The following is a 27,726-nucleotide window of genomic DNA, read 5'->3' as shown; positions in this document are numbered from 1 at the left end:
TTTAATAATATTCTTGATTTCCATCGCAAGATGGTTGCTGTCTTTAAATTGCTTTAATGCATCTATAGCACTCCTGCTATCTGAACACATGGTTACATCCTCGTCACTCATCTTATCGCTATAATACTTGACTGCCATTTTAAGAGCCAACAGCTCGGCCTGAAATACACTGCATCTTCCGTCAAGCTTATATTGTCGGTTGGTCAGTTCTTTCCCATGTTTGAACACCACGAAGGCTGCCCCGACTCCTTCATCCGTCTTGGATCCATCTGTATACACTTCTATATTCTCGTGTCCGTTCTCCGTTGATTCCATTATAGTTATCCGATCTGGTGGGCTGGGAAGGTCGGTGAGAGCCGGCCTGAAACCATAGGTGCCGGCATCAAACCTGAGATCCCCAACACTGATGGCATCCCCTTTCCTGACCCGATAGCGTTGGGCCTTTTCATGTAGCACAAGGTCAATTGGTAAGATTCCACATATCACCAGGAGAGCCTCTGTAGAGACAGTCCGGAAGGCTTTGGCCATACGTAAAGCAGCATGCCTCTGGGCGGCCAATAAGGTCCGTTTGTTCCTTACCTTGTCTGCTGCTATATGCCATGCATTCGCAGCGTAAGTGATCTTGGGAATAAAGACAGCATTGTAAAGTTCTTTGATGGCTGCTGAGTCTAACCCCCAATCAGCTTTGGCCACCCTGGCAAGGTGATTGAAGAGTAAGTCGCTTCTGGTCTTGACCATAGTGATGTGATCTGCCCAATTCAGGTTCTTGTCCAGAACCACCCCTAAGTATTTCATGGATTGAACTATTTTGATCGAGTCGTTATTCATTTTTATAGTCGGGACTCTCTTATAAAGGTCCGTTTCTCCCGGCCTATGAAACACTATGCCTTGCGTCTTCTTTGAGTTGAATTCAAGCTTGTAATTATGCCCGACTTCCGTAACTTTTTCAAGCAGGGTTGTTCCAACTATCTCTATCTCCCTTCTGGAATTGGCACCAAATAGAAGCACCGTATCGTCAGCATAGGCGTATTCTGTCACTCCTTTGTCAACCCTCAAGAACCCGTCATACAAGACGTTCCAGAAGAAGGGGCCTGAGTTCGACCCCTGTGGGCATCCTCTATTGACCTTCCGAGTAATCTGGACATTGCCGTGTGTGTAACTGACGTTCCGGTTATTGAAGTAATTCCTCACAAGATTGTAGAGGTTTTTCGGACAGCGCCATTGCCTTAGATGCAAGAAGATCTGCGCCCACCAGGCGTGGTCAAACGCCCCTCTAATGTCCAAGCTTAGGAGGCAACAATACTTGTATGCTTTGATAGTGTCTTTGACATCGGTAACGACTGAACAGATGACATCTTCAGTAGATTTGCCCGGTAGGAATCCGTATTGTTTCGGGCTAAACGCCTTTTCATGCAGGACTTGGTAAGTTAGCCTTTGGACGATAAGGTAGTCCAAAACCTTTCCCATCACGGGAAGGAGGCTGATTGGCCTGTAACTGCCCGCCTCGTCTCTCGCCTTTCCTTCTCCTTTAGGTATTATAGTCAGTTTTCCCTGTTTCCAGCGTTCTGGAAAAACGCCATGTTCAAGACATGCGTTGTAAAGCGTGACCAAGGTGTCTGGTATCATCGTCCAAATCTTCTGAACAATCTCACTAGTCAGGTTATCCACGCCAGGGGCCTTGCCCCTCTTTAAGTGACGCACTCCATCTTCCACTTCTGCAAAGGAGAACGGAGGCCCATCCTCTGCCTGATAACTCTCTTCGATGGTTTCCCTGACCTTCCTATGCTCTGGACGGTCAGAGTCAGGGTCATCGACCGGAAAAAACCGGTCCATGAGGGCATTGATAGTGCTCTCAGTATCCATCGTAAACTCGCCGTTGGCATTGAGGCTCCGAAGAATGTTTGTTGTTTTAAGCTTTCCTGTGCAACTTTTATATAAATAACTCCATGGCCTGTTGGAACTAGAAGTACAAAAGTCCTTCCAGGAGGCAAGCTTTGTGCTCAAGATAGCCGCCTTATATTTCTTCTCGTGTTCTCGATAAAGAGTATATTTCCTTTGCCGTTCATTCTGGTCCCTTGCCCTTTGATAACGCCGCCTGAGGCAATTGTTCTCAGACCTTAAAGCCGAAAGCTCAGGGGTCCACCAGGGGACGGCCCTGTCCCGTTTTTTCTTCCTTGGAATTGTCTCACAACAAATATCCTCGAGGACATTAATAAAAGTACTGATTTTATATTCTGCAACTGTACTGTCCTGAATCTCATCCAGCCTAAGGGCCTCAACCGTTTCCCTAAGCTTTGATTCAAGGGTGGCCCAGTCGGCCCTTTTAACATCGTATTTCAGGACACCTTCTTCAGTCTCTCCCGTAATTCCGATCTTGTAAAAGATATAAGAATGATCACTAAGACTAGCGTGTGCCGACACTCTCCAGTCCGTAACATGCCCAAGCGACCTGCCGTTACAGCAAGTGATATCCACCCAGCTTTGCCCTATGGCGGCATCAAACGTGGGGAGGGAACTGGGGTCATTAATAACGTACAGCCCTTTGGCGCTGACAAACTGTAAGAATTCGTCGGCCCGGTCATCGTTATCGGGGTCGCCCCACAGTTGGGAGTGGGCGTTAATGTCCCCACCTATTATGATCTTCTCTCCTCGAAACTGCCCAACGATATTGTCCAATGGGGCAAGAATCTCCTCAAGATCTACGGTTATTTGGCAGTAGATGCTGACCAGAACATACTGGTTGGAACCAGTGCCTATAGTGGCGCAGGCCACCCTACGAGTGCTAAGGTTCCCGTGATAGAAAACTGGGATCCTGGCGTTCCTAACCACTATGGCGGCTAGTGGAGAGGGCTCGTGCAAAAGCACGTATTGCTTCCGAACACAACCTATTGAACCCCTAATACAGTAGGGTTCCTGAATAATAGCAACATCCACTCGCTCCATCGTTTTACATAAAGCTGCCATGGCTCCTTTAGACTTTTGTAGATTAACTTGTAAAACAGTCATTTCATTTTCTTGATTAATGACGGGACTATTGTCCATAATCGATCTTTGTCATTATCATTTTTCTGATTCTCATTATTGATGGGCAGCTCTTGTCGCATGAATTATGGTTATAGTTACTTCCCTTTTCTTTCTTGCAGTTAACACACTCCTTAATGGTCTTTTTGTTTGGACACTCACGATATGTATGGTCTTGGCCGCACTGACTACATACCCGTTTTCCTTCCGGGCAATCCTTGGCGAAATGCCCGAGACGACAACATTTAAAACATTGTATTACAGACACGAAATCGTCGACTCCACATCTGATCCACTGTATGTTCACTTTCTTGAATATGTATCCCCTTGTAACAAGCGACCGCCTATTATGTTAATAAACTGATTATGATTATGATTATATTTTCTTATTAAAGATTACAGCATTACTTCTTGCCGCCTGCAGATGGCTACGCTTGGTCAGCCATATTCAGCAAACAAAATCAACAAGGCAGTTAAGGAGACTAATTCCCTGACTTTCCACGACTTTTTCCGAAACTAATGAAAATCCCTAATTTTCCCTGACTTTCCAGGTGCATAGGAACCCTAAATATATCTCTCTACAATATTTTTGTTGTGCTGCTAAACATCACTACAGAGAAATTATTCTATAAATATTTAAAAAAAACTACACACAAGATAATGGAATGCAGTTGTTCTGGTCAAAGCATTCAATAAAAACTATTATTTGATATTTGCTTTCAATAGATTTTATAAATTCATTTTTTGACTAATTAATTTAATATTAACTTTAGCATTTAATAAAGCTCAAACAAATCAGAAATTTAAATCTCTATCACACAATCTTCTGATTCGCTTTCTTATTGTTCATACTAAATTCCTCAAAGCATTAATTTTTTAAATTTCATTTCAGATGTTGTTGCTTTCTTTTGTTCTCTGCAGTTTTTACAAATATTCATATATATTCGTGTAATCTTTCTCAACAGTTAAAACTCAATAAAATTAATTATATCATCAAAAAACTAAAATAAAATTCCATGTTATTATATTTAAGATTGGAAAGAACTAAAAAATATTTTTCTTCAAATGAGTTTCTTCTAGTTTAATTTCATTTAATTAAATTTAAACAGATTAGAAACAGATTTTACCTGTGCTTTACGTCCCACTCCTCCATTGAATCTTCTGAAGGGCACAATTTCTTTCTTAGTCATGACATTCTTTAAAAATCGTTGCGCACGTCTAAGGGGCATTCTTTTGACAGACTGAGCAGTCTCTCTTGTATTCTGTAACATATTTTTCATTATGTCGATGCTCTGTCACGTTTCAAACTTTAATACGTTTAAAACCATTTAAATCACTTACCTTAAAATGAACTGTAAGATTTGAACCTCGAGCTTTACAAGCTGAAAATATTCAATAAAATTTACTTATCACAAAACCAATTAAAGAAAAACTACATAAATTTATTTGCATTTTTTGTTTTTTAAAGGATCTCTGATAAAGAGTCACAAATTCCTATTGGCACAAGTAGTAGTGGTTTGGGAAGCTTTGAATCACAAAATTACCGAGTAAATTTCACATTTCAGGAAAGTCTTTTAACTATTTACTTTATGCAAAATTTTAATTTATTTTACAAATTACTAAAATATGTTTCTTCTAGCAACAAAGATTGTTACTGGTTTCATAAATCATCTGGAAGAGTTCCATTTATATACTAGATAATTATTACATGTGCAAAATAAACATTATGTTCATTTTAACTATTCATATGTATTTTGTAAAAATTATTTGTCACTAAATATGTACGTACAAGTATTTCATACATTTTAAACATTAAAAATTTAACAGAACATTTTATTTCAGTATAATATAAATGCTTCTATTGTTTAAAATTTACAGAATATAAATCAGTCAATATAAGAATTATATCATTTTTTATTTATTGTAAATAATTTTAATTACACAGCTATTATACAGTGTAATTTTTATTTACATATTTACATAAAATGGCTCCTGAGCAGTTGTTTTTGTATTTTTCTGGCTTTGTTGCTAAGTGAGACTTCATCTCCAAGTCTGGAAACTGTAGGAAATTCCATTTCTCCCATCATTTCATCATATAAATCTATATTCTCATCAAGAGAAATTTTATGTACTATGCTCATATTGTGTAAAACAGCACATGCATTAATTATTAATCCAACTTTGTAAGGTGAATAATTTAACACTCTGTGCTTGTGTAAACATCTGAATCGGGACTTTAGAAGTCCATTACATCATTCTACAATGATTCTCGTTGATGTCAAGCTTCTATTATAGTTTTGCTCATTTTGCTGCTGAAATCTAATATAGGTGTCAGAAGCCATGGTTCCATTGGATAGCTACTATCACCTATAAAAAGAAAGAAAAAAATTTTGATAAATGAATTTTGCCATACTTTCATATATATTTATAATAAAGTGAAATGAAAAACATAGATATTAATAAAGACAGTTAAAATATATTATAAAATAAAAACAATTGACATATGACACAAAAGATATTGTGTAACCATGGTCTTCTCTGCCTTGTTTTAATTAAACTTTTAATATTTTTACTGTTCTATTTACATATAATAAACCAAATATTCTAAACTTTCAATGAAGTTTCATGTGTACAAGTGAAAATATCAATATATTCATTTCACATACAACTTCAGTACCATTGTTTCTAATAAACTAAGTGAATACCGTATTACCAAATCATTTGTAAAATAAAATAACTAAAAATAAATCAACTATTACATATAGGAAGTATTATTTAGAAAAATCTAAAGAATATGTAATACTAGCAGGTAGGCCCGGCGTTGCTTGGGCAAAAGTAACGATAGCGAAGATTGAGATTATTACGTTATAGTCACAGAAGAATAAGAATAATTTCATCAATAAACTAAATATTTCTAGAGAGAGATCGAATTTAAAAAAATTGAATGTTCTAATATTGTTCAATTTTCATGACGTGTTCTGATTATATCGTTCGATTTTCATCGAATGTTCTAAAGAAGAAAAGTCGAGAAAAACCGAACTAATCTGTTTAAATTTAAAAATCGAATATGTTCTAACATATTACTCTTTTTCTTTTTTTTCCAGAGCCCGTAAATCTTGCACGTCGCTTTCTCTTGTTCTCCATTGTTACTTAACACTTTGGTACTTAAATTTGGTACCCTGTGTACCGAATTTCAACTCTCAACTCCTAACAGTTTTAGCGAAAATTAAGATTATTACGTTATAGTCAACTTTACCCGTTTTCACAGATTGCAAGAATTGGGACCCCTATTTCCAGACTAGAAAACCTTTAGATGGGTCTAAAAATAATGTTCGATTTTCAACAAAAACGAAAAAACTGCATATGCGTCTTGTACGTCGCTTTCTCTAAACACTTCCATTGTTGACATTTCCATTGTTGACACTTCCATTGTTGATGGAAGTGTTAAGCCTTAATCCTGTCTCTCTCCCCGTGAGAAGGAATTTTGAAAAATCCCTTCTTAGTGTGCGTTCTCGTGACGTACCCTAACTATGTACCAAATTTCAACTTTCAACTCCTAACCGTTTGTGCTCTTAACATTTCCATTGTTACGTAAAGCTTCCATTGTCGACTCTTCCATTCTTAACGCTTCCATTGTTGACACTTTCATTGTTACTTAACACTTACATTGTTATTTAACACTTACATTGTTGATGGACGTGTTAAGACTTAATCCTGTCTCTCTCCCCCGTGGGGAGGAATTTCGAAAAATCCCTTCTTAGTGTGCGTCCTCGTGACGTACCCTAACTGTGTACCAAATTTCAAATTTCAACTTTCAACTCTTAACCGTTTGGGCTCTGCACTGATTATTATTATGTTGGGTTAAGTAAGATATACCCGGTTAACACCGGTGGCTGTGTACTATGCCGGACCAAAGTCAAGGCATAGTATAAATTAAAGAAGTGTATCAGTGTGTGTGTCTGTATTCAAGAATTTTCTCACAATATGACATGTATTCAATATAGTGGCCTTCTGTAGTGAGATGTATGTGTTTCTACTCAATTGTAATGTGCCCAGGCTTTTGTGTAGTGTGTGTGGTATGACACCTGTAGAAGAGAGAACAACAGGTACAATAAGCACCCTATCCATCCTCCACAGATGCCTTATTTCCTGGGCGAGTTCTGTGTACTTGCTAATTTTTTCAGTGCATGCGTTTTGTATATTGTGAGTGTTTGGCAATGGATATGTCTATAATGTATGTGATTTTATTGTGTTTGTCAATGAGTGTGATGTCTGGTCTGTTGTGGTAAATTGTTTTACCTGTGATTATGGCTCTGTCGTAGTACATTTTGTGCGTGTTGTTTTCCAATACTGTCTGTGGAATGTATCTGTAGTATGGTTCGTGGATGTCTGCTAATTTGTGTTTCTTTGCAAGCTCTTGGTGTATCATATTTGCTACTTGGTTATGTCTGTGTAAATAATCTGTCTGTGCCAAGAGCTTGCAACCAGAGGTGATGTGTTGTATAGTTTCTGGCATAATGTGACATTTTCTGCATGTGTCATTTGTGAGTGTTGCATCTTTGAGTATGTGTTTTCTGTAGTTTTTAGTATTTATGACCTGATCCTGTATGGCAATCATGAATCCTTCCGTCTCCCCAAAGAGGCATCCCTGAGCTAACCAGCTGTTTGACGCAGTTTTGTCAACAAAATCCTGGGCCAGATCGTAAGGATGCCTGCCATGGAGTGCCTTTCGAGCCCACGATTGCTTAATGGTGTCTATGCTTTTTATATGTTGTGTTGTAACCATATGATGTGAGTGTAAGTTTAATGGTGTGTTATTCGAGTCTGCTAGAGTTACTGCTTTATGTAATTGTGATGTTTCTTGTTTTTTGTAGAAAAACTCTCGCAGTGACTGTATTTGTTTGTAGTGAAGGTTAACTATGTCAATCAGGCCACGTCCGCCATCTTTACGTGGAAGGGTTAATCTTTCTGTGGCAGATTTAGGATGATGTTGTTTATGCTTAGTAAGTGTTGTTCTTGTTTTCCTTAGGAGTTGTTCAAGATCAGTGTGAGTCCAATGTATAACTCCAAAAGAATATGTGAGTACTGGGATGACATATGTGTTTATTGCTTTAACTGTGTGTTTTGCATTTAATTGTGTTCTGAGAATAGCATTTAACCTACTTTGGTATTCTTTAATTAATCTTTGCTTTATTTGTGTATGTTCTGTTAGTTTGGCCTGTTGGAATCCTAAATACTTGTAGAACTCGCCCTCTTCCATGGATTCAATAATGTCTCCATTTCCAAGTGCAAAATCTTCTTTCTTCAGGATTCCTTTTTCTATGTGAACTGTTTTGCATTTATCTAGGCCAAATTCCATTTGTATGTCCTTGGTGTATGAATGTGTGATTTGTAGGAGTTGATGAAGTTGTTTTTGTGTGGATACATAAAGTTTTATGTCATCCATGTACATGAGATGTGACAGTGTAAACTGTGTTGTTTTTTTCGTGTCTGATATTGTAACCATATTGCGTGTTGTTTAACATGTTGGATAATGGGTTCAGGGCTAAGCAGAACCAGAGAGGACTCAAGGAATCTCCTTGAAAAATTCCTCGCCTAATAAAAATTTGGTTTGTTTGTATGGAAGTGTTATGGGCCCTGAGATGTAGTGTTGTTCTCCAGTGCTGCATAGTGTTTTGAAAGAATGCAATGAGTGATGGATGTATTTTGTACATGTGTAGGATATGTAGCAGCCAACTGTGTGGAACACTGTCGAATGCTTTTCTGTAGTCTATATATGCCATGTGTATGTTTCTGTGTTGTCTGTGTGCTTGCCGTAGAATGACTGAATCTATGAGTAACTGTTCTTTGCATCCCCTGTGGTTTCTACGACAACCTTTTTGTTGTTCTGTTAGAATGTCGTGTTCTTCAACATGTTTGTATATTTTGTTTGCAATACAGGATGTCAATAATTTGTAGAGTGTTGGAAGACATGTAATTGGTCTGTATTGTGTGGGGTCTGTGGTATTGTTGTTTTTAGGTTTCATGTAGGTGATGCCCTGGGTAAGAAAATTTGGCATGTCTTGTGGATTGATGATGATGTGTGTTAGATGTTTAGCTAGTTCCTGGTGCAGTGATGTAAACTTTTTGTACCAGAAATTGTGAATGTTGTCTACACCAGGTGTCTTCCAGTTGTGTGTTCTGTTAACAGTGTATTGGAAATCATGTATGTTTATTTCAACACAGGGCATAGTTGGTATGTTGTGCAAGTTTCTGTTCTCCTCCTCGATCCAGCCTGCATCAGCATTGTGCGTGACAGCACTGGACCAAAGAGAAGACCAATATGTTGTGAGTTCTTCTTCTGTTGGTGTGCCACTGTGCTGTGTATCAGTGTTTGCTTTGTTATTAATTTGTCTGTAAAAGAGTTTTTCATTGTTTGTAAATAATTTATTTTGTTGTTTTCGTAGTGTACATGTTTTGTATCGTTTGAGTCTACGTGCTTTGGCAGCAAGTTTTTGTTTTAGTGTATCAATGTATTCTGTAATGCGTGTGTTGTGATGTTCATGTTTTGTGTGTGTTTTTATTTTCTTGAAAATGTTTTTGAGCTGTTTCCTTAATTTGGGTGTTATGTTGTTTTTAGTGTATTGTGTCAGCCTGCCTAATTGCTGTCTAATGTCATTTATTTGTGTTTCTATTCTTCTCTGCCAGGCAGGCTTGTGATAGAATTGTGTTTTCTGTGTATTTGTCTGTGATTGTACTTTCAGTCCATGGTGTGTCACTACTGTGACTGCCCCAGCATACACTAATGTATGAATGTCTGCGAGTGTAGAAATTGAATGAATGTAGTGTTGTAGTGAGTGAGTGTTTACATAATTTAGTGTTTTTCCTACTTCCTTTGACGTGTTGATTTTTGGTATTCGTGGTCGTTGTGTGGGATCTGTACCTGTATATTTAGTGAGTGTTTCCTGAAATATAAGTGAGAGCGTATTAACTAAATCCAAGTCTATGTTATCAGTGATGGATGAGGAAGTGTCTGTAGTATCATTAGTGGTAATTGTTGTATGTGTGTTATTATCAATGCTTATTGCTGGATTATCCTGACAGGTTACATGATCTTCATTAATGTTAGATGTTTCTGTCTGTTGATGTATTTGATCAGCAACCTGTTGTTTGATAAGTTCAAGTGTTGTTTGTGAGATAAGGTTGTTGTGTATAATTGTTCTTTTTTGATCAACAACCCTTTGTTCGGTAACAGTGAGGTGAGGATATTGTTGTGTGAATTTATGGTGTAGTTGTTGTCTGTATGCTGTCATGTTTGTTTCGAGTTTTGTGATAATGTAATAATTACGGATGATAAACTCGTTCATTTCTACTGTCCATTTCATCCATTGGCGTGGTTTTCCAGCCTTTGTGGTCTGTGGATGCATTGCCACAGAAACACCAAGGCTGGGTTGATTCCTCACATCTGTTGAGGGCATTGCAGTAGCCATGCTTGGGCCGGTGCTGCTTTCGCCACCGGTAACCAAGGGAGATTGTGGCCTATTTTTCGAACGTGAGCCTCTGCCTAACCCATGAATGTGAACCTTGTTAACCCGGGCGACGTCCGATCCGGTATCACATTTAGATCTGGTTACTACCATGATATATATCTCCACAGAATGTGGGTGTGTGGTCACTCTTAGCTTCATTTCTCCCCATAGACCTTACTGGCATGGGTGTCCCTACCAGGAGCTTGTGCTCCAGCCTGCATTGCCCTATGGATCAGTAAAATTACTGGGCTCTCCCACCACAACCAGGTGGTGACCACAGGAGAGTTATTATTATTATTATTATTATTATATCATCATCATCAATCATCATCAACTCGTCTCAATTATATATATAGATTCAATATCAAAAATCTGTTGGTTTAATTTTACTAACCTATTAACCAAGCATTATTATTTGTTTTGATTCTTCCCTCTATAAAAGCTTGTCTTAAGTTGCAGCTTTTCCATATATACGAATAATGAATCCAGGAAATTTTGCATTAATGCTATTTATCTTCATGTCAGGATCACACACGTGACAAATAATGTAAATATAATAATTCATTGTATTATTTTTGTGTCATGAAATGATATTTAAATATCGGTACGACAATTTTCACGCCAAACACCGTATAAACATTGCGAAAAGTTCACTGAGTTCAGTGTTATATCCAGATTTGCTTGTCGCAAGTACTTTTGACGAACCTTACTGTCGTCGTCTTCAGGTGAGTGCATAAATTTGCCGAAAAACTTTAAAAAGGAACAAATCCGATGCAGAATAGGACGCGTAAAGCTTTACCAAAGCTGTTACAAACGTAAAGCAAAAATTCAAAACGTTTGAAAGCTGATTGAGCATCTGGCTCCGCGACTAGCGAGGCCACGCATGCGCAGACCCACGCTCACGCTAATCGTATATTAGATAACGCTAAAACGTGCTTAAATGCTTGAATAACATAACCCAAATATTGGGCAGATCAAGATTGGGAGTGTTGCATGCTTCTAGCATGGTGGTAAAGAGGGATTCCCAGATGAAAACTATTTTTCTATCATTGCAGCACTTCAGCATATGCACTTGCGACCACAGCGGATTGTAACCCTGTGCGAGAGCCTTTTTTGCCAGCTCTGTGGTGTATCTACCCCTCACCACGTCATCTTGGTGCTTGGCAAGGCGGCTGGCAAGCATTCTGGTGGTGGCCCCGATATATCGTGTGCTTACTCCCGTTGCTAGATTTTCCAGTGGGACAGCATAGACTCCCAACTTCTCGAGCGTGGAGAGCTTGTCTCTGTCGTTACACAGAAGCTTGCGTAAGCTTGGAAGTGGAGCTAATGGTAGTACCAGGTTGTGCTTCCTAAATATTCTGCAGATATGTATAGAGAGGGGTCTGAGGTATGGCAACGATGTTTGAATCACCGAAACCTCCCTGTTGCTGCTTAGCGTGGTACTTGGAAACAGTGATTTCTTTATCCTACTGAGCACATGTGTAAATTTTGCACATGAGAAGCCAGCTGTGCATACTGCCAAACTGATGTTATCTAACTCGATATTGGCCAGCTCCCGCGTGGAAGAAAGCAAAAGTGCCCTTCTTATGAGGGAGGTAATGGCTGCATTGACATATTGAGAAGGCTGAAAGGCCTCTGCTGGGATGATGTACGGAGCTATGTTGGACTTGTGGTGTACCGAGAATTGTAGACCTTCCGGAGACTTACGTATATGCAGGTCTAAGAACGTAATTGCAGCGTCGTTCTCTTTCTCCCAGGTAAAATTAATAGAAGGGTATACGCTTGAGAGGTGTTGCTTAAAAGTAAGAAAGGCCTCCTCTGTGTCTTCCCACACTACTAAAATGTCGTCTACATAGCACAGATACAAGCACGGGTAGCAAATAGCAAGTGGGGAATCGAACGTTCTGCGCTCTCTCTCTCTCATGATGAGTTCTGCCAAGATGGCAGATAAAGGAGAGCCCATGGGGACCCCTTGCTTTTGTAAATAAATTCTCTGGTTGAAACGGAAGTAGTTATGCTCAGTGACGAAAACAAGCACATCTTGTAAATCAAGTACCTGCTGAATGCTGAAGCCGTTTTTTAGTAGGAGAGAGTTAGCCAGCATTACGACCTCAAAGGTGGGTACAGAAGAATATAAAGAAATTACATCTAGCTTGAAGAAGGTGTAGGCGTCATGTGGTAGAACTCCAATGCTTAACGCGATGGTGGACTTGGCAATAACTTTAATATATTTTATAATTGGTTACTATAATTTAAAATTTATACTTTTATATATTTTGAAAGCAGTAAATGTTAATATTAATAAATCAAAATATATCAAACTATAGTGTATAAAGTTTAATTTCTTCAAAGCTGCAACTTACATTGTATATATAAGAAATAATGTTTATTCAAAATTCTTGTTAAAAATTACATTTAAAGTGTAACCTGCATATACTAATCTCCACGAAACTTTTATATATTTGTATTCAAAGCTATCATTTTAATTTATACATATGCAAATGAAACCTATTTCAAAAATAATGTTCATGCTATATCTACTTACTTTAAATTTTAACAAAATAGCAATTATAAAATAGTTAAGGTAATTATTTTTAAGTGATACAACAACATAGTTTATTAACATTAAAAAGCTACTTACTTTTATTTCTGTAGAAAGAGCATTTTTCTTAAAACATTTTGGCTCTAGCGTATCTTGTAATTCATCACATATACATACAACTAATGGTTTCGGAAAACAATAAAGTTGTTTAAACCATGTATTGTTCAACCGAAAAGCATCAGCTTGAAGATTAAATTGAGATTCGCGACGTCGAATTCTAATTTCCCCTCTCTCCAACTGTTCGTAAAGTAAAATCATTCTTACACCAAAAGACACACCATGTTGTTTTCACTTTCATTACATTCCTAATGGCAGCTCCAGAGTGACCAATAAGAAAAACTTAGTTATCGCACAGGGCTATCGGCACCGAAAACGAAACGTACGGCTCGGAATAGCATTTTTCACAGTTGATTAAACGCCAATCACGTGGTTCCGATAAAAACTGGTTTTTATCGTATTCGTTAGCTTAACGATACTACTCAGAATAGGTCCCCCTGGTCAGACAAAGTGGTGATAATACTTTGAAAAGTGATTATTTGACATGTGCTAGCCAATCAGCACTGGCACATATGTATTGCGTTTATTATCGAATTTTAAATTGATAAACTTGTGAAACATTTTCATTTTATTTTTGTCTCTTAAAATACTGTTTTCTTCTTTGAGAAAATAACAATCATGCAGCAATCATTAGTGATTTGAATAACCTTGTCAACAACTAATGAAACGAGTTAATATCAACAAATATCATCAAAGTCTTAATTGCTTGAATAAATAAACTAAAGAAATATTTAATTTTTTATACATGTTATGCCAAAAATGACATTCCAAAAGTTTCCTTTATACTTCAATAAAAATCAACTGAAATTTGCTAATAAGGCTTTTTGTTAACATTAGTTTAATTAATACAGTTAATAATAATACAGCGAAACCTCGCTTAAACACCTCTCATAACGAGCAAAGCAAATTGTAAAAAATTGACTTGTTTAACAAGCAACATTTCGCATAACGAGTGACGAGGGGAGGGGAAGTCCCAGGTTGTGTGTTTCTTACATCAGTCTGTGTTTAGTGCTCATTCTGCTAATATCTTAGTGTCGCTTATGTTCACACATTTTTCCAAACTTCTGTTCAGACATACTACATATAAACATCGACAACCATAGCCCGTTATATAATAAACATGCCAGACAATATGCCAAATTTGTGGGCTATGTAAAAGCTATAATTAAATATTAGAAATTACTGTATTTCGATTTTTTTTTGTTTTCTGCAAATCAAATTCAAATTCGAGGTTCGTTTATTCGACGCTAGAAGAAAAGATGAAGATGGTTCACACTCCAATGTATATTGTATAATTTTTTTTTGAATAAATGTTATACATAAAATATTTGAGTATTTTGTTTTGGCTTGGAATGCACATTGTATTTTACATTAACTTATATGAGAAAAATTATTTTGATTTACGAGTAACATTCTGGAACAAATTATGCTCGTTAAGCAAGGTTCCACTGTACTTAGTCTTAAAAATCGCATGTAGTTTTTAAAATACTTTGGAACAATTCACAAAAATAAATAATTCTTAATGAGAAATGTGGAGTTTCTTTTTGAAAATCAAATTGCCCAACTACAGGAATTGTCATCATAATTAGGTATGTCTTCAGAATTTCAGCTATCTGAATTAGAAGTGGATGAAATTTGAAATGGTTTAGCAGCATTGAAGAAAATGCTTTAAGTTCAGAAAATTTCTATGTACCCGAAAACAAAATTTTATCCCTCAAGCTATGTGGGGAATTTGTATAGCAAAAACCAGTCAAACAACTTTCTCTTCAGGCAATTTTGTCTTGAACAGATTAAGCCAATTTCATGTTTAAAGAGTTAAACACAGGATAGGAAACATACTTTTGCTAATATCTTTTCATAGTCAGCCAAATGGCCGAGGCAGTTAAGGCCTAAATCTACCATCCCCGTATTCACCAACACGAGTTAGGGTTAAATCTTGAGTTATTGGTAAATTGGTATTCACCAATAATTCAAGATTTAAGCCTAACTTGTGTTGGCGAATACAGCCTTAAATTCAATTCAGAAAAGATTTGAAAACCTATTAGAGAGGTTGAGGCGCAAGTACAAACGTTAGACTTGTACAGCAAGCAGAAGTACACATTTGACGTTTTAAGTCCAAGTAAAAGACCTTGTGGCACTCGTTCACAACATCACTTGACTCAGCGAACGTCAGGCATTGACTTGCGGAAGTTTGTTGAAAAATGGCGGATACATTTAACATTGAGGGTTACCAGCAAAGGTAAATAAAGAAATTAAATTGTTTAAAAGTATTTATAGGATGTTTAATAACACTAAATAATTATTTTTAATTAGCGTCGTGTCTCCTACCGTATGATCGGATGATAGGACTACCTCACACTTTTGTCTAGGGAAGTAATGGCTTATTAAATTCGAAAGCAGCTCGGAAAATTAATTTTTTGAAAATTTACAAACATATTACACTGTTGATGGTAGAAGGTGCCATGGAAGAACAAACCTACCTTAAGATAAGCTATTACGAAGACAAATATATGTAAATTCTATAAGCACTTTGCATCACTTGCTAAAAAATTTAATAATTAAATTTCTTGATTAAAATCGTCTGTTTGTTCACAATATTATTCGTAAATGCTTAAATAATCATTATTTTAATAAAATAGGTCATAATTTTAACCACAAACACAAAAAAAATAAAGTTTAACCCGATCGTCTACTCGCCGTTCTAGACGTAGCAAACGCCATTATCGACCATATAGAATTGCTAGATGGCGGCACTCGTCCGTCCACCGTCCACGTTTTGGGCTGAATACGTGCCCAAAACGTGAGTACAATAATGTATTTAAATTTCTTAGTGAATTTGGAGAAACTACTGAAGACAAAATTTAAAAAATCTTGTTTTGATTTAGATGTCACCCTTCAAATTAACAAAGGAGGCATGAGAATTAAGAACATCGACAGTCTCAAGCTCTTCAACGAGCCAATAACAGGAATTTGAACAGTGGAGTTGCAGATGCATTAAAAAACTTGACATCTATTGCAAAAATAACCAACAGTATCATTTCCTAATCTGTTCATAGCTTTAAGATTTTTTCTGATATTAGCCTACCGATTAGTGTAGCAATGGCTGAAAGAAGTTTTTCAAAACATAGTTAAAGAATGTCAATGACTCAAGAAAAGTTTAATAATCTAGGACCATTAGCAACAGAAAAGGAATTGTGTGGAAGTTTAGAATTATCAGATGTTATTGACGAATTAGCAATATGAAAGCAAGAAGAGTGCAGTTCTAACTTTTTGGATATACTGTATTTGTAAAGTACTATTTTTAGTATCGCAGGAAACCGACACTAACTGTGGCCGGTAAAACTTCCGTTAACCTAACGGGTACTTTATGCGGATTTGAGATTAGTTTGCCAGGCCTGAGCTTTTACACGTGCACCGAAAAAAGTAGTAAGAATAACGACAAATATCAAGTCAAAGAAAAAGTTTCAAATATATTTAATTAGTAAATCAAATTTAACTATGTACAAATGTCTATAATCCAAAACAAAATTTATTAACGAAAATCAACAAGTCAACCCAACAATAAAACTCAGCTACTTAGCTTAACTTAATCTTAATTTCCCTTTGAAAATTCGACACATCAAATACTTAAGAACTATGAACAAAATCTCTTACGAACTTAACGTCTATCCGTCACCTCACTATACTAGGAACCTGTTTCCTCAATCCTTTCACTATCATCAAATTGAATTCCTCTTTAAACACCTTGGATCGCCTAATACTCAATCTGGACTTCGCCTTGAATTTTTCACTCAGTAGTACACCTCAATCAGGAATCACCTTGATTGTCTTCGGTTAGTGTGCTGGTTTTATGCTGTGAGGTGACGTCACAATTCAGCTAGGTTACTCCCCTTATTTACATACTTAATTTTCTAACATCAAATTTCTTTCTGGCAGTTTCAATTCTCCGACAAAATCTTATAAACCGTTTACAAAGCTTTAGCACAATTTTCTGGGATGTTTTATGACAGTTTAGTAAGTATTTCTTTTCTAGTGAGTGTGGGGATTCCCCCCTCCATTTTTTTCTGCAGACTGTTCATTTCCGCTGGGCAGCACAAGTGCACATGATTTTTCCTACGGTGCTCGTTCTTTTGTGAGTTGATTTATTATCTTCTTTTTTGGTTACTAAGAGAGTGGTGGGGAACCTTTGTCCTAACTAAACATAAGCCCCAAACAAAATATAATAAAACGAAAAATAATAATAAAATAAAAATAATGCTCGGATTCAGTTCCTTACATATTTTGTTACTCCTGTTTTATATTTTGTACATTTTTGATTTCAATAAAACTAAAATAAATATGTCAAATATTTTAATGGATTTTTTAATCTCTCATCAACTATACAGAACTATCATAAAGACATACTAGTAAACTCCTATTGGTTGGATTAAGTTATAAATCTACTTGTGATTCACATAATGAGGCCGGGGGCAGGAGTGGCCAAATATCTCTAGCACACAGGCAGCTAATGGCCCAGAATACCGGGAGTTTAGTCGCAGGTTTGCGCCCGGCCATGTGGAGTTTATTGAGTTTTCTCCACGTCCATAATGCCTAAATAGGGACCAGTTTTCCTTAACCTGTCATCACGCGCACGCTCAGTCAAATAGAAATCACGCACCCTCGGTCAATTCGGCACCAATTTAAAAAATTAATTAATAAAAATTTAACATCAAAAAGCGGGTATTTTTACTTTAATCCAGTTTAATAATATGTTTGTAGTCGAATTCAGTCAAAAAATTTTAATCTCATTATCATTTATTGAAGATTTTAATTTTTTAATATTAGAAGGTAATTAGCATAAATTACAAAGTGTCGTGTTTCATCTCCCGTTCAAGTTTATTGCTCTAGACACGCGCCGATGTTTGTTTTTACTTCTACTGGTGATTAGACTATTATTTCAACCTTGTCCGTTTTGGTTACAGAAGATGGGGAGGCGGGCATCACGTGATCGCTTACCTCATATTTTACCACAGAAATTACCTTACCTTAAAAGTTTTATTTTTTTCCTCGATTTTAATTATCACTAACTATTTTTTTTTTTTTATGGAATTTCATATTTGTGTGTGTTATGAAGTTGCAGATATTTTTTTTATTATGTTTTACACATTTTTGTTTTTTTCTTAGATTTTTATATATAAAATATACGAAAATTCACATTTATTAAAAGTTATCAGAAATGCTAAACTATAAGTACAGTGTGTTTTACAATACTATTGAGAACAGATATAGTCGATTATTTTCTAAACATATTTGTTATTTTATTTTTATAAATTATTTAAATTGATGCAACGCAACGCGCTCAGAATCAATTAATTACTGTCGCAGGTTATTTAAGATGGCAGCGGGACTCGATTCAATTACTTCTTCATTTCAGGTGTTAATTAGAGAATGTTATTTTAATGTAATTTTAGATAGTGTATGTTTATTATAATTAATAAATCTATATAGGGATAATATATATTAATTACTGACTGTATTTAAAAAATAAAAAATGGGACAAAAATATAATAGAAAAAGATATGCTTATACAATACCAAAATGTTATACACCTATTCTACTTTTAATACAAGATTTATTTAAATAATAATTAAGATAAACAGCATAAATTGGTAATACAAAAAAATTATATTATATATCATTTATTTATACATTTAAATATTATTCATTTCTATTATTCGTTTATACATTTTATATTATACAATGCTAAAATTTTATGTACATCTTGTATTGCAAGAATTATAATTAGCGTGTGCAAAATAAGTTAATTTTTTATTTTCTGGGTTAGGCATAAGGGGTTGCTTTCAGTGACTTGCAAATAGGACCTTTTAGATGCAGTATTCAACAAATGAACAACTTTTATTGATATATATGTGGTGCCCGTCCCCCGCGCTAGCGACATGGTCAAGCCGAATGTCATGCGCACCCATTCTGGCGCACGCGGGAAAAGACGAAGACGAAGCTTAAGCGCATTCTTCTCCCCCAAGGCGAAAAGAAGACGACGGTAAGAGTAGGAAAGGAAGAATCTGCGACGTGTCTGCCTCAAGACGATTTGTTAGTGTTCTTTGTGTTGTAACGTCCTCTGTATTATATTAAAGTGTACGTCCTTATATGTTATAAGAAGTTCTTCGTGTTTTCTTAAACTGAGTTCTACATACGCCTCCTAACGCTCAGCTCAGCCATCCACAGACACCACATTTTCTCAGGAGCGGGATGCAAGTGACTGAAAGTGATCTAAGTGATTGTGGATTATCGAAATCATAGTGTTTGAAGATTATAAAATGATTCGGATAGTCCAAGGTTGATGTTGGCAAAAAGGAAGGTTTTATTTCGATGTCTAAGCTATTTGAGAGCAGCAGAGAAGGCGAGTAGGGAAGTGGACAAGAGTTTACATAAGGGTCATAAGTTATGTCACCTGTCTGACACCTGGCCGAGGTTCACATACTTTTAGAGAGGAAGTGTGAAGTGACAGGAAATTCCATGAAACTTGCTACAAGTAGTTGCTGCACTTTTAGATACAAAAACACTCATCTTGGAAGCAGAGTAAGGGGTACGTAGACTTTTATTTTTCAAAATGATCCTAAATGACATAAAAGAAATAAGCGTTGCATTGAAAAATTGCAAATTTGATAAAATTAAAATTCTCCATAAATTTATTTTTAATACCGACAGTGATCGCTCAAATTGAAAGAGAATAAGAAATTTTAGTGGATTCACGTTTGCTTTAGACCAGGGGTGTCCAAACCGCGGCCCGCGGGCCGCATGCGGCCCAACGCAAGTTGCAATGCGGCCCAATGAACGTGTAAACAAAACTGACAAGTTTATTTATTTATTTATTTTATTTATTTATTTCAACGGCATCAACCACAAAAAAGAAGTTTCACAAAGCCGTAAAACTTTATATATATATACTGTTGAGATGGCTATTTTTGGGCTACTTTTTAGAAAATTTTGCTACTTTTTTTTGCTCTTTAGCTAACTCCGGCCCATAAATCCATGATTTCGTCCAATGTGGCCCAGAGAATCTGAAAGGGTGGACACCCCTGCTTTAGACAGTGACGATTTTAATAAGAAACTGAAAAGTATAGAAAGTGACTTTTCCCTGAATGAGCTGATCACGATTTCCAACATTCTAAACATATCTTTCGAGGGTAATAAGTCGGAAGTGGCAAAGAGAATTCTAGCCGATTTGTGTGTTTTGGAGTCCTTAGCCCAGCATGTCCAACTCGATGTTTCGTCCGGCTCTGAGTCTGAAGCCGATGAACCAAATGAGAAAAATGAAAGTGGAGGTGAACTTTCAATGCAGTGCGATATGGATAAAAATAAAAACAGTCTCGATTCCTTTATCCAGTCTGAACAAAGTAATGCTGCCGCTAGTTCCGTTCCCAATAGTGTTACCATTAATTATTCCGATATCGAAAGTACCATTTCTAAGTTTAATGCAGAATCGCACGAGAATGTTATTCGTTGGATCGAACATTTTGAAAATATCTCTAAATTATTTAGTTTGTCTGAATTACAAAAATTCATTTTTGCGAAAAGATCCCTTGGTGGTAACGCCTCTTTATTCGTAAGAACAGTACCCGAGATTAATTCGTGGCAAAGACTAAAACAAGCCTTGATAGATGAATTCTCTTTTGAAATTAATTTGGCTAAGTTGCATGAGATTTTAAGTAAGTGCACAATGCAAGACTCTGAGTCCGTTCAGAAATATTATTTAAAGACGAAAGGGCTGCTTGAAGAATACGTAATGAGTCTTAAGACGAAAGCTGCTTCTTATCCATTATCCAAGAAGACGGACGTTTGACAAACTTAAAAGACGATCAACCTTAGAACTTTTACTTTTCAAAGACTTATATTTTTGTAGTTCTGTTTTCTTTGGTTTTCGTTTGTATTTTAGTGTCGCTGGAGGTCCAGACGAATCCAGGACGGCCGAATGTGGTGCCCGTCCCCCACGCTAGCAACATGGTCAAGCCAAATGTCGTGCGCACCCATTCTGGCGCACGCGGGAAAAGACGAAGACGAAGCTTAAGCGCATTCTTCTCCCCCGAGGCAAAAAGAAGACGACGGTAAGAGTAGGAAAGGAAGAATCTATGACGGGTCCGCCTCAAGACGATTTGTTAGTGTTCTTTGTGTTGTAACGTCCTCTGTATTATATTAAAGTGTACGTCCTTATATGTTATAAGAAGTTCTTCGTGTTTTCTTAAACTGAGTTCTACATACGCCTCCTAACGCTCAGCTCAGCCATCCACAGACACCACATATATATATCAATAAATATCGTTCATTTGTTGGACACACTTTTCAAAAGGTCCTGTTTGCAAGTCAGTGAAAGCAACCCCTTATGCCTAACCCAGAAAATAAAAGGAATACAGAAAAATAGGCAATATAAAAAATGAATACATTCATGTAGTGTTAACTTTCTAATTCTATTGTTCTTTCTGAATTTTCTATACATGACTTACATAAAGTATGTAAGTGCTCACCACAAATGTATTTATTACATCGAAAACATTTATTTGTCGTCTTTCTGCCCTTTTTATAACCGCAATCAGAACAGGATGATTGCTTCAGTGATGTTGATGCTGCAGATGTGGATGCCACTGATGTTGATGCTGCTGGTGATGTCTCTGTTGATGCTGTTGTGATTCGCGATTCTGATGTTTCATGTTGCAACTTAGAGAATTGAAGGGCTGCCGTTCTAATGTTTCTGGGTAAATTTTCTTTTTGTGCACGTAATTTTAATTGGGGGGTCATTAGTTCGATCGATAGCAGTTTCATGAAGTGTCTTCTGCGTTAATTTTGTGGAAGTTTATTATTCAGATAATAAATGACATGAGAATTTACGACCGAAATATTTAGCAAACTGTAAGAAATAACAAGAGGCCAGCATCGGCAGTATCTTGCGCAATTATAACGTGACGCCAGTTCATCAACAACGTCGACGCCTCCCTTTGTAAGATTGTAAAACATTACGATTTCGGGTTTGTTTTTTTCCTTGGTTGAAGAATCAATGCTATTGTTGTGGTGTAAAGTTGATAGTAAGAGAGTTACTTTATTTCTTTTGGGAGAATATGAAACTAAAATACTTTTTTTGGAATCCAAACATGCTACTGAATACAGTTCTGTTTCTCGAACTAATGAACTTTGGCGGTATTTCTCTTTTATTTTTTTTTAAAGTACCGACTGAAGTCAGCTTTATGTCTAATAATTTTAATACAAGTTCGTAACTCATAAACCAATTATCAAATGTTATATTCCTTCCAGAGCCTGATACAGGTTTACATAATCTTAACACAACATCTTTAGGAGAATTACTTATGAAATATTGGCCCTGCGGTTGCACTCTCGCATATACTTCTAAGTTGCTACTATAAAAAGTCCTTGAATCTGTCAATGCAAAAATTTTTATCCCATATTTTGATGGCTTGCTTGGAATATATTGCCAGAATTGGCATCTGCCCCTAAATGCCTCCAACATCTCATCTATAGTTAAATATTCCGATGGGCAATAATTCTTTTGGCAATTAGTAACAAATTTCTCAAAAAAATCTTGCACCGCAGCGAGTTTGTCAGTATTATGACAGTCATTTCTAGTAGCTTTATCGTCAAATCTTAATGCTCTTATTAGAAAACTAAATCTTTTCTCTGACATCACAGGTTTTATAATTTCTATTCCGAAACCATTGGAGGTCCAAATATCTCGTAAATTTACTTTATTTAATTTCATCACCGCACATGCAAACAATATTCCTATAAAAGTTTTACTTCACAAATATTTGTTGAGATGGCATCACGCTGGCGGCTAAATTTTTCTTTTATTTTCTCTATATACTTATTTGTATTTTCGACAATATGATTTAATATATCGTCATCAAAAAATAACTTCCAGCATTCCGAAGGTGTTTTGACGAACTTTGCTCTTCCATTTGGGCCAGGCAAATGAGTTATAATATTTTTTTTTCCTCTCCTCTGAGTTTGAAGGGGCATTTCCTTATTCCACCTAGTTACATGGTCTTTACCCATAAAAAATGAACCAGAAGTACTAACCTCGTCTAGGTCTAAACAAGATTGTTCGGATTCAGAGTCCGATTCTCGCTGCTCCAAAATATCATCCTCTTCCTCCGAAGAAAAAACATTATCATCATCTTCAATCATCTCTGTTATCTCTGAAGATGAAAGCAAATAAAAATTACTTTTATCCATAGCGCTGTTTTAACACAATCGTAAAAAAGAAGAACTATACTCAAAATCAACAACAGTAGCAAAAACAATGAAGAGCTAATGCGAAAAAAACTGCACTTATATAGTATCAGAGTAAAAAGTCACGTGACAGAGAAGGGAGAGGACCAAAATTTACCAAATATGGAAATATGTAACTAGGGTTCCTTATTTGGTAAATTTTTTGTAAGCTCCCTTTTCTGTCACGTGACTCAATAATTACTGCCCTAGACCAAGCCTAACCTTGTTTGAAAATCGAAGTTTTAATTCAAAAAAATACAATTTGACAGGAGATTGATTTATTTTATTTATTTGTAGTTTTGTATCATCTTATGAAGTTTTATGACAGTAGTTCCAATAAAATTTTTATTTATTTAAGTAATAATAATTATTATTTTACCTATCATTCAGTGTTTTTACGGCAAAAATTAAAAATTTTAAAACATTCCAAACTATCCTTCTTAAGCCTTTACATTTCCGGTACCCAAGACGAAAAATTAATAACGAACTAACGTTTTCGAATCTCATCCGAGATCTTTGTCAGGTTCTTTGACAGTTTTGAAATTGGAATGCGATGATAATCGAATGCTTTTGAGTTTCAAATGATAGAACATCTCCCGCGTGCAATAACTAAGAACATTCCAACATGCATTTAATATATATGAGATTGTCGTAAAAATGACGCTGTCCATCCGTATAGGAATACTACACGGCTACCATTGTGGGTGCACCTCGGATATATATCGCCACGCATACGATAACACGTTGCCATCCTTGAAATTAATACATTTCCCCGATTTTGATGCTTTGTAAATCTCAAGGGTCTCCAAGGCCCTGATGCGGTCCATATCGAATGACCTTTTAATAAGGCTAATGTTGTCAAAATCTGCCTTTACATCGGGGTCCATGGCGTACGTCGACAGGGCGTGGTGTGTCTTTTTTTGGCAACGTCGTACTTGTGTTCCGAGATCCTTCTTTGAATGGACCTCTTGGTAGATCCGATATATACTAGGTCCCTTTGGAACCTGTGATCTCTTATCGGGATGCTATATACCCCCGGCACTCTTAGAAAATCCGATCTGTCTTTGGCGTTCCTGAGTAGCAAATAGATCGATTGTGTTCTTGAGTACGCCAACTTGGTGCCCTTCCTCTGTGCTATTTCTTTGTATTTCTTAGACCTCTGTTGTACTGTATCACCGTGCGCTGGGTCGGACCCGAATTGGACCCATCCCGCTCCACTGGGGTGTGATGTGCTGTGTTTGTATTAAGGAAGTTACGCGCTAATCTACGGACAAGGCCACGTCTGTATCCATGACTAGCGGCTATGTCTCCCATGCATCCCAGCTCTGTGACCGTGTCCTCCCATTTAGAATTATGAGTGTACGCCCTCCTAACTAAAGCCCTGAACACCGCAATCTTATATGGATACGGATCCTCAGATCCAGCAGGTATGTACAGTACATAGGTAGGTAGTCGGGTTTGTAATACACCCGCGTTTCAATACTGTTTACCCTGAGCTGAATAGCGACGTCTAAAAAGTGCACATCGGTGCCCGATAATTGGTCTAGTTTAAGCGTTAGCCCATATGGGTTGTCATTTACACTGTGCGAAAAATCATTGACATTCAGCTCGTTTTTCCATATGATCATCACGTCATCCACATACCTACGATATAAAATAATATCTTGTGTAAACCTGGGAAAACCTTTCAAAACCGTCAAAGAACCTGACGAAGATCTCAGAGGAGATTCGAAAACGTTAGTTCGTTATTAATTTTTAGTCTTGGGTACCGGAAACGTAAAGGCTTAAGAAGGATAGTTTGGATTTTATATGTACCGGTATGAGGATTGTTTTCTTTAAAACATTCCATTTCTGGATTCATCTGAAGACAGGTACTAGAGTTATACCATTTATTTGAAAGTCTATTTAGATTCTTAGAACAATAATACATATTTGAAAAGACGGCAAACAAAAAAAAAGCTCATAAAACCCATATGATCTATAAGTATTAAACCAACAGCAACAAAAAAATATTCCAATTCATGAAAGACAAAATATAGGGGAAAAAATGTATTTTATAAAACTTAACATTTTCGATGCTACATTTTTATGTGCATAGTCATATGTGTTTTACAAGCGATTTTTTATATCGTCTATTGAAATGTGTACTATTGTACATGTGAGATTCCAGACAGGGTCCAAATACCTCGCAAAACGTAAGAGAAATAGAAAAATTTCTCTAGAAAAAGGACTGTGTAACATCAATATATCGTGAAGGTACAAAATAAACAATGTAAGTCGCAGGTGTGACTTGATCATTAGGTGTTAAATGTCAAACAGAAAGATTGAACTTCAACTTGGACGCTTGTATCAACGACAAAATTTATATAAAATGCAAAAACCTCATGGCCGGAGAGAAGAAAAAACAATCGCGTGATGGTCATAAAAATGTTTAGGTGACAGTTGAAAAAATATCAGGATAGAATATAAGAAAGGAAGTTTCAAAGTTCGAATCAAAGCAGAGACACCATCTCTTTAGTCTGATCCAAGTAACATCCCTCCATTGGAGCGGAGAGGTGGTGTATAAATAAAACAAAGCGATTATTAGAATTAACCGCGTGTTGTATCTATGCTGTTTGTAAGCGAAATTTTAAGATTTCAATTTTAAATGATTACTTCGTGCAATGTAACGGCAGGATATATAAAGCAAATTAATGCAATTTTTATATTTTTACAGATATACAGTATATGCTTGACTACAGTTACATCCTCGATTTCCTCGTTTTCTCTACTATCTAACAGAATAAAATACTCGTTGGTGTAATAAAAAATGAAATTTTTATTATATTTTCTGTAATTTGATTTGTAAATGCAAAAATTAAACTTAAAAAACATCAACTCGCTATAAATAATTTTATTTATTGACATCAGATTTGTTAAATTTCACGGGATTGTATTATTTTCAATCTGAGTAGTAAAGCTTGTTTTTTCTAGCAAAAATAATAGACTCGCTAGTCCTAAACTGTCAAAAAGAAGAAACTACTAATCGCTTTATTACTTTGTTTTCAAAAATTCCCCTATCAGGTGAGAGTAAAATGGCTAACAAATTGTTTACTTCCACTTAGAGAAATGTGATGATGTCATAAAACTTTATAAAAACATTAAAAAATACCAATGGAAAAATTTAAATTATTTCCGATCAAATTTCAGTTTTTTGGAAGTTATTCGCTTTAAAACAACGCGACTATAAGCGAAGAAGCACGCGCGCCGCCGCTGCGACTATTTTTAGTAACAGCGACTGGCGGGAAATTTGAAATCAGAGATCACGCGCGCCATAGTGCCGATTTGACACCAATAATTAAATAAAAATAACGGAACGCTTTAAGCAAAAAATGAATAGCGCATCGTAAAATTGAAGAAAAATTAGACAGGTAATAATTTTTTCAGATTTTTCGGACAATTAGAATTTTTACACGAACTAATTAAAAATCGATTAGTGCCGAATCGGCACTAGGCGCGACGATGGGTTAAGACCTCCCGAAAGGAATCATTCCCCGCAAGGGTGTAGGGTCAAGCGAATAATAAGCTTAAGCCGGCTAATTGGATGCTTGCATCCATTCATCGTGTCTTCAGAGTCATTGCCTACTCCACATGAACAGAAGTAGATAGAATAGAATGGAACAGCCCAGAACAGGTTCTGGTCGCTCGTACAGGTAAAATTCCTTTAACTTGTTTGCTTGTATAAAATGGGTCTACAAATGAGTCGAGAGGTATACATAACACCCGGAAAAATTTAAAAAAAAAGAGGACAAATTAAATTTTACCCTAAATATTTGGTATTTGCACGATAAGTAACTCATAAACTGAACTTTTACAAAAATCAAACTTATAATTTATAAAAATATGAATATTTCTTTCTTACGTCTGTCTCTTTGTCCGAATCAGATCTAACTTGGCTGCTTTTCATGTAATTTAATGTTGAATTAAGTAAACATTTCACAAAGTAAAACGGACGACCTTAACCTTCTGGAATCCGAGGTCGCTAGCCTTGCACGAATCGAGTCAATACAAGCGCCATCTGCTGGAATATTAATTATAACTATTTTATAAAACTACAGTATAACTTTCGATCAAAATATTAATTATTTTAAATTTAAAATTATGGGTTATATTTTATATACATAATTAATATAACGTGAAAATATTCATTAAGTAAAATTTATCAATTAAAGAAGTACAGCGGCCGGATGGCCGAGCGGTCAAGGTTAGCAGCCTGCCGCC

General features: G+C 36.3%; 1 long non-coding RNA gene across 1 annotated transcript; it reads right to left on the bottom strand.

The window, feature by feature from the left end:
* Positions 1 to 4,147: 4,147 nt before the first annotated feature.
* Positions 4,148 to 27,410, bottom strand: LOC136979228 (uncharacterized). The gene is made up of 3 exons (XR_010881359.1): positions 27,368 to 27,410; positions 4,363 to 4,403; positions 4,148 to 4,283 (listed from the first exon to the last, which is right to left on the bottom strand). It is a non-coding gene; the product is annotated as an uncharacterized lncRNA (long non-coding RNA).
* Positions 27,411 to 27,726: the final 316 nt, after the last annotated feature.

This window comes from Centruroides vittatus, unplaced genomic scaffold, assembly GCF_030686945.1.
Source record: "Centruroides vittatus isolate TY-2023 unplaced genomic scaffold, ASM3068694v2 contig_596, whole genome shotgun sequence".
NCBI classification, from domain to species: Eukaryota; Metazoa; Arthropoda; class Arachnida; order Scorpiones; family Buthidae; genus Centruroides; species Centruroides vittatus.
Note: the sequence above shows the minus strand (reverse complement) of the source record. Positions and strands in the feature narration are given on the sequence as shown.